This window comes from Ctenocephalides felis, unplaced genomic scaffold (assembly GCF_003426905.1).
Source record: "Ctenocephalides felis isolate EL2017-DRISC unplaced genomic scaffold, ASM342690v1 CF-g0.4_SCAFFOLD_03572, whole genome shotgun sequence".
Classification (NCBI taxonomy): domain Eukaryota; kingdom Metazoa; phylum Arthropoda; class Insecta; order Siphonaptera; family Pulicidae; genus Ctenocephalides; species Ctenocephalides felis.
This window is the reverse complement of record NW_020539726.1, coordinates 1,164,704-1,173,130: the sequence shown is the minus strand read 5'-3', so window position 1 is coordinate 1,173,130 and position 8,427 is coordinate 1,164,704. Positions and strand designations below refer to the sequence as shown.

At 31.8% G+C, this 8,427-nt stretch overlaps 1 non-coding gene across 1 annotated transcript; it reads left to right on the top strand.

The window, feature by feature from the left end:
* The first annotated feature begins 6,997 nt into the window (after positions 1-6,997).
* Trnat-ugu lies at positions 6,998-7,069 on the top strand. Its single transcript has one exon. It is a non-coding gene; the product is annotated as a tRNA-Thr (tRNA).
* The last annotated feature ends 1,358 nt before the right edge of the window (positions 7,070-8,427 follow it).

The following is an 8,427-nucleotide window of genomic DNA, read 5'->3' as shown; positions in this document are numbered from 1 at the left end:
TTCCATACGAAGTTTGATTGAATTGCGTTCTATCTAAAAGTTAATATTAAGGGCTAAAATTTTCAGAGGAATGTTTTTTATCAATTTCGAACTATTTGAGCCCCTGGGAGCAAGGAAAATCGAAAATGTCCTTATTAAGGACCACCCTAATATATATATATATATATATATATATATATATATATATATATATATATATACGTATATATATATATATATATATATATATACATATATATTCACTATATTATTAAATACTATAAAGCAGCTTTAAGACGACGCATGATTGGAATTTTTTATAGATACTTCATGAATTCTTTAGATTCTCATTCTTCGTGAATTATGCAACAGCCGCAAACAATTTAGGAAAATTTTCAAGTTCTCTTTTTACAAATTGTATATCAATATTTTTCATAATTTACAAATATTTAAACTGAAGCGACCAAAAGCAATTTATTGATCAATATATCATAGTTAAATATATTGATATGATTTCTGCATTTCTAATATATGTCAGCGAATTTGTTATACAGATATATTGCAACTCAATAGTTCAGAATGTATGTAGGGCTTTTGTGATGTTTATAGATATTACAGTGTTTATTTGTAAACAAATACGAATCATACAATTTTAGTAACATGCTCCGATATAGTAACATGATTCTTCATTTCTGGCATACTTTAAATTCTTAAGATACGTCCAGTCGTCTAATTAAGTTTTATAAATAATAATTATTATATATCTATTTTCAATATTCGAGTGTAATACTTGTTTTATCTGCACAAAATTAGTTTCACCTATTTCTTACGTAACAATACATTGTTTTCTGAATACTTTCTACAGGAGTCGATAATTCAAATGCGATGAGTACAAATTTAATATATGTTTCTCTTAGATAAATTTGAACATACCGTTGTAATCCTCAATGCCTTTTACACTAGAAAGTCACAAAATATATACACAAACTAATACATATATTATATTTATGGAGAATAAATGAAATAATTATGAACAAGTATTTTAGCGAAGTTGTCACACTAAATTTTCAAGACGCGTTGTAAACGTACCCACTCCGCCCGAAAGCACTACGCGCACTACCGAGTACTGAGTACCGACCGATGCTACGAAGTGGGAACCTTTATTGCCACGACGCGCGCTAAGCGACGCGTCGCTATGAATGCGACTACGCGAAGCAGCAACAGATGATGTCTTCTCTGTTGCTTTACGTTTATACCGTCATGTACGGAAGAGGGAATGCAATACCGATGGAAAATTTCAGTACCGGTATTTCGGTAATTTTTCATTTTAAAACCGAAATACCGGTAAATTACCGGTATTTTTATTATCTTAAACACACAAAAACAAAATGGAAAGCTACTAGTACAAATATAAAAAAATGTATATACAACTACACCTATATTCAACTAAACAATAAAAACAATAAAATAAACCAATAAATTTATTTTTTTAAATAATAATTTAACAAAATTATATCCAATTTAATTAATTCATTATCATTATCAAGTATATTGAGTATTTTTCACCCAAAACAATCTTATGGTAAGAAAGACCAAAAAAATTACATTATTACAATAAACTGTATTGTCTGTATCCAATGTGTTAAATTAGCATAATCTCCAATATTTAAAAAAAAATTTTCTGCACTAATTTAAGATCGGATACTTTATCGAGATAAATAATAAGATACTATAATTGTTGAGTATTGTTATTTAAAACAATGTGATGCTTCTATAGTATTTTCAAACTTCGAAACCTTTTCGAAAAATAATATTTTATAATTGTAATAAGAAGCAAAAATATTTAGTAATTATCATAATTATTATGTATAAAGTTAGAAAAAAAATAAAGATTACGCAGGAGTAATCTGTATGATATAAAATATTTTGGCGCAAATATCACTTAAAAAACTGTTACATTTTTACATAAGATGAAACAAACACCATTATCTATCAGTCCAATTCTATTCATTGTAACACGATATGTAGTCCTTAGTAAAGCAATAAATATTAAGTTTAATGACGAGTTGAGATAATATTTGACATTTGTTTCTCCTATAGAATCACTTGAAGATATAGCTGTTTATGCGATTATGGAATTTAAAGATAAATGTGTTCCGAAAAATTTAAACTTTAATGTATTATGTATCAAATAGCGCTCATGTAAAAATACCGAAAATACCGGTATTTTTGGGGTAAATACCGGTAAAAATACCGCCGAAAAATCGGGCGGTTTGCCGGTAATTTGGAATACCGGTATACCGGTATTGCATTCCTTAGTACGGACTAACCAGCGATATCCATTGCGTGCGAAAAGTTTGCTAATTGCTCAGTAATGAGAAAATATTTATCCCATGAATCCGTGGTAATCTCGACGTATGCTTATAAACACAATAAACTATTTGGACATGTGTGATGTTTCTGTTTCAGACAATAATAAAAACTAGTGGGGCGCATGGCACCGTGCCTTAAGGCAGATTGCTGGAACTTCCCGTACCGTAATTAAAAATTCTAGGAATGGAAATAATCAATAATTGTTTTAAATAATTTCAAATAGATTATTTATTAACTTCTCGTAGGGTAAGTTATTGTAATGGGCCGAAAATCGGAATTGAAAATTTTTACATTTCTCGACGCTTTGAAGGTTTCTGAACATTTTGGCATACCTCAGAAAAAATGGATGTGTGTGTGTGTGTGTGTATGTATGTATGGATACAAATTTCCAGTCACGTTTTCGGGCGCACGGAGCAACCGATTTGAATGGTTCAAAAAAACATTCGATTCCTATTCATTCAAAGAGCTGATTAGTTTTTGGCAAAGGCAGGTCTAGCCGTTTCGGAGATACGGAGCAAAGAATGCAGAAAATAGAAATCGACTTTTTGAGAGAACGGAGTATCCGATTTGAATGATCTAAAAAACTTTCAATTAGTAATGATTGGGAGAAGTGCTTATTAGTTTTTGGCAAAGGCAGGCCCAGCCATTTCAAAGATACGGAGCTAAATATGTAAAAAATGGCAGTTTTTGAGAGAACTAAGCGTCCGATTTAAATGATTCAAAGAACTTTCTGCTTGTCTTAACAAAATAATTGATTTTGGAAAAAAAATTTTGTTCCAACTTTTTTTTTTTTTTAATTTTTTGTATATCGAAAATAATTCAGATTTTATTTTTAATTTTGACTATAGTTCTACTTTGCACTGCTACTATACTTCTAACTTTGTAATTCAGTTTATATAATTCTTATAAATATTAGACAATGTTACAGTATTTATAATAATCTATTTGAAAACATTCAGTATTCCTCGAACATTTTGTTACGGTACGGGAAGTTCTAGCAATTTGCGTTAAGGCACGATGCCATAATTGCCTCAAGACAGAATTCCACTTACAGCTAGTTATAAATACATATTGTATATTTATATGTGCTTATTGGGCGAGGAGCGTATTCTACAAACAACTTATGTGTATGCTTACAAAAAACTTCTTTAATTTTTTTTGGTAAATGACAATTTTTACTCTATTTATTGGATCTCCTGAATCGCTTGACCTGCCTTCTCAAAAATTCATTCAGTTATTTATTCAATCTTTTGTTTTACTTATGTTTGACATATAGCCAAAATAACAAAAAAATATAAAATCACAATAAATCATCAATTATTACTCTAAAATAAATTTACTGATTCACTGTGGAAATAAAATTTATGTACCCTCATAATTGGTGGTACAGTAGATTCTACAGAGCCGACTCAAGAGACACGCTATCAAAAAATAGTGGGGCGCATGGCATCGTGCCTTAAGACAAATTGCTGGAACTTCCCGTATCAAAAATTATTATTTTTTAAAAACGATTAATATTTTTGAAAAAAATTTATTTCGAAAAAATTAGATTTTTGAGAAACTATAAATTTGACAAAAAATTACTTTTTTTTGAAAAAAAAAATTTTCTTCATTTTGACATATTTTGGAAATTCTGAATTTTTTTTCAAAGCAATCGTACTGCTTGAACTGCATAGAGACGAAATGTCAAAGCGCGTAAGTGCCGCGCCGCCGTCTAACGGATAAGCATTGGTACGGAACCCATAGAAATATAAAAAAAATTATACTTGTTGTTAAAATCTCTACAAAATATTTGATAATTTGATGTGCATATGTCTAATGATAATTTTTGACCGCCAAATGGCATTTTTTTTACTTTTTCCAATAGATCTCCTAAACCGCTAGACCTGACTTCATAAAAATTTGATCAATTCTTCATCTTGTCAATACAAGTAAAATGTTTTTTGAATTCTCAAAATCGGACGCTCCGTTCTCTTAAAAACTAAGTTACCATTTTTGGCACTTTTTGCCCCGTATCTTCGGAACGACTAGACCTGCCTTCGCCAAAAACTAATCAGCACGTCTTCTTATCAATATGAATCGAATCGAAATTTTTTGAATTATTCAAATCGGTTGATCGATGTTCCTGAAATCGTCGACGAAAATTTGTATCCGCACACACATACACACACGCACACACACACACATACATCCATTTCTTCTAAGATATGCAAAATATTCAGAAACCTTTGAAACGTAAAGATATATAAAAATTTATATTTTTGATTTTGTTGCGATTACTATAACTTGCCCTACGGGAAGTTAAAAACTAGTTGGTATTGGTATTTTGCCTTGAGGCAAGTTACATGAACTTTCCGATATGTGTAAATAATCAACTTAATCAATAAAAAATAAATTAATTTGAGTGATTGAAAGTATTCCGAGTGTATTTATCACACATAATTGAAAACGAACAAACACGTTAACTCGGAGTATTTTCTAAAAGCGAATTTTCAAAAATCAATAATTTTCATAATTGAACCAAGACCAATTAATTATTTGAATTAAGACCAAGTACTCTATCGTTATACCAAGTAAAACGTCTAATTTTAATTTTAACAAACGTCAAAAACACTACTCATTTTCTCAAATTTTGATGAATTTTTAAAATTAAACTACTTGTCGTAAGGCCGTAATATTTCAGTAAGTTCTATAAGACCATGATACATATTACCAAAAAAAGTTCCATAAAAATCGTTTCAATTTTTATTCAACAGTTAATTACAAGAAAACGGCTCGGTAGATTTTCACCCAAAACTAATCAGTCTCAAATAATATCTTTCAAACAGTTTTTAATTTTTTTCAAATGGATTCGGTAGTATGAGCTTAAATGTGAACAAAAAGTTATTTTTTTCCAAATTACAAAGAAACGGCTCTGCCGATCGCTGCACGAGACTGAGAAAAGACAATCCACATCATAATACATCTGTTCAGGCGTTTTTGAGTAAACGTCGATGAAAATTCTAATTTTGACAAACGCCAGAAAAACGATTCTCATTTATGCAAAATTTGACGAATTTTTAAAAATAAACGATTTGTGGTAGGACCGTATTATTTTAGTATGATTATAAGACTATGATATCTACCGTCAAAAAAAATCATAAAAATCGTCGAAAAAAATGTTTTTAACACTTTATTACAAGAAAACGGCCCGGCCGATTTTTGCCCAAAATTAATTAGGTCGATTTCCAACCAATATCTTTCGAGCGGTTTTTGAATTTTCAAAATCGATTCAGAATTGCAGGACGAAAATTTTTTCGTTTTTCGAAAAAACGTGGATGAAAAATTCTTCACTTTTCTGCGATTTACAAAGAAACGACTCGGCCGATCGTTGCACAAAACTGAGAAACGCTAGCCCTCATTGAGATGCAACAAATGGTTTTAAATTTTAGAAATCGGTCGAGCCGTTTTTGAGAAAACGTCGATTTACGGCAAAAAATCGGTTCACACACACACACACACATACTTTTTTCAAATTTGGTCTCATTCGATTCAGAATGACTTGAAACGTCGAGAAAACATAAAATTAGCAAATCGGATTTTTTTATGAAAACATGAACTTCTCCTTCGGAAAGTTAAAAATAAGGCTGAACATCCTAAGATGAACGATAACATAGATGATACAGGAGTACCTATGCTTCAAGTAAATCTTCTAAGCATAGGCGACAAGTTTCAAATAGATTAAAAATATTAAAATCGAGAATGCAAACATCAATTTGAAATACAGTTAATCAAACTGATAAAAACATCACAACGACTACTACCAAAATACAAAGACCACCACCAATATTTGTGTACGGTATTACAGTATTTCCGGATATGAGAAGTGAATAAAATAAAATCATAAAACCTAAATTTGTGAATGCTGTAATTATTTCTTAACTTTATAAAAGAAAAAAAATAGCAGCAACCTTTGGTATAAATCGAATACACTTCTACTTCCTGTGATTTTTTAACTCACAACTCCTTACTACGACGTTACTACCGCACACGTAAGCCACTTTGGCTCTGTGGTACAGTACTGGCTTGTAATCTAGTGGTCGTCAAAAATCTCAAAAGTAATTGTACAATATTATATTACTACATCTCAACATGTGGCCTCCTTAGCTCGGTGGTAGAGCACTGCTCAACTAGAGGTCGTGAGTTCAAACTTCACAGGAGGCAAATTGCTTTTCGAGTTATCGATCCAATAAATCAGACAAAAATATTCGTGACAGTATATTACTATTATAATATAAGTATTTATAAAAACATTTATAAGGTTGCTGTCTCTCACATATAGGCCCTTTCAAACTTCATAAGAAATATGCTAAAACCTCATAATATTATATTACTACCTATCAACACGTGGACTCTTTAGCTCAGTGGTAGAGCACTGGTCTTGTAAACCGGGAGTCCTGAGTTCCTCACCGTAGGCAAATTGTTTTTCGAGTTATCGATCCAAAAAATCAGACAAAAATATTCGTGGCAGATTATTACTATTATAATATTAGTACTTATAAAAACAGTTATAAGGTTGATCTGTCTCTCATGTATAGGCTCTTTCAAACTTCATAAGAGATATGCTGTAACTGCACAATAATATATTACTACGAGTCAACATGTGGGCTCTTTAGCTCAGTGGTAGAGCATTGGTCTTGTAAACCAGAGGTCGTGAGTTGAAACCTCAAAGGAGGCAAATTGCTTTTCGAGTTATCGATCCAATAAATCAGACAAAAGTATTCGTGACAGATTATTACTATTATAATATTAGTATTTATAAAAACATTTAGAAGGCTGCTGTCACTCATGTATAGGATCAGTGATAGAGCGCTAGCCTTGTAATCCAGGGCCATTAGTTCAAACCTAACAGGAGGCATTATTTTAATATTAGTATTTATAAAAACATTTATAAGGTTGCTGTCTCTCACGTATATGCTCTTTCAAACTTCATAAAAAATATGCTGTGATTTTCACTAAACTCACGACCCCTGGTTTAGACTAGTCTACCACTGAGCTAAAGAGGCACGAATTCAAAACCTTCATAAGATGTTATGTTTTTATTTTTTTTAATTTTTGAACTCACAACTCCTTAATACTATGTCACTACCACTAACTCTATGGTAGAGCACTGGCCTTGTAAACCAGCACTCGTGAGTTCGAACCTCATAGGAGGCATTTCGTGGTTTTTATGGATAAAAAAAACAAACTTATCAAACTCGGATATTTGATAGCATAAATAAAAACCCAAAGGTCTTAGAAGTGTGGGTATATTCCACATATATTTCTACTTGAATAACTCGAATATTATAATATAATATTATTTATTATGTTGGATATATTTACATCAAAATTATAATTTATTATTTTCTTCTTCTGGCTGGCTACTGTCCGTGGTCCCAGGTCAGTAGTTATTGACTGCTTGAATGGTTGAGGTGAAATATAATTAGTCTGTATTGCGTATGCGTTAAATACCCTCAGCGCCAAGGAGTGGGCATGTCTAATGGGTATTATCGTGGAGCCATCTGGTGCAACGTAGGCGGCTCCCACATGCGGTGACACAATTGTAGTTGAGGCATAACTGGTGACGCCATCAGTTGTCAAACCTCTTTTATAGATGAAAAATTTATTCGAAAATGAACTTTTGGGCCTGATCGAGTGTGATAGTTGTTCTCTGCTTTTGTGATGATTGGTTGGTCTACTGGATCTGCGATGATGTAGGCTGGTTTGTTGCGATCGATGGACACCCGTGTACTGCTTTCTGTGTTTGTATGGTTACTGGTTTTATCATCTCTTTTAAGAACTTCGTATGGACCTTGATATGGTTGTTGGAGTGACTTCCTAATAGTATTGTAGCGGAGGAAAATATGCGCGCATGTTTGCAGATCCTGAAAAATAAATGGTTTGTTATTTGTGTAATTACTAGATTTACTTGGTTGAAGATGTGCTACGTGTTGTCAAAGTATCGAGAGTAGATTAGCCGGATGTCTTAAATTTTGAGAATTTTTGTGTAATTCAAAAATTTTTCCAGGAAGGCGGAGTAGTTTACCATACACC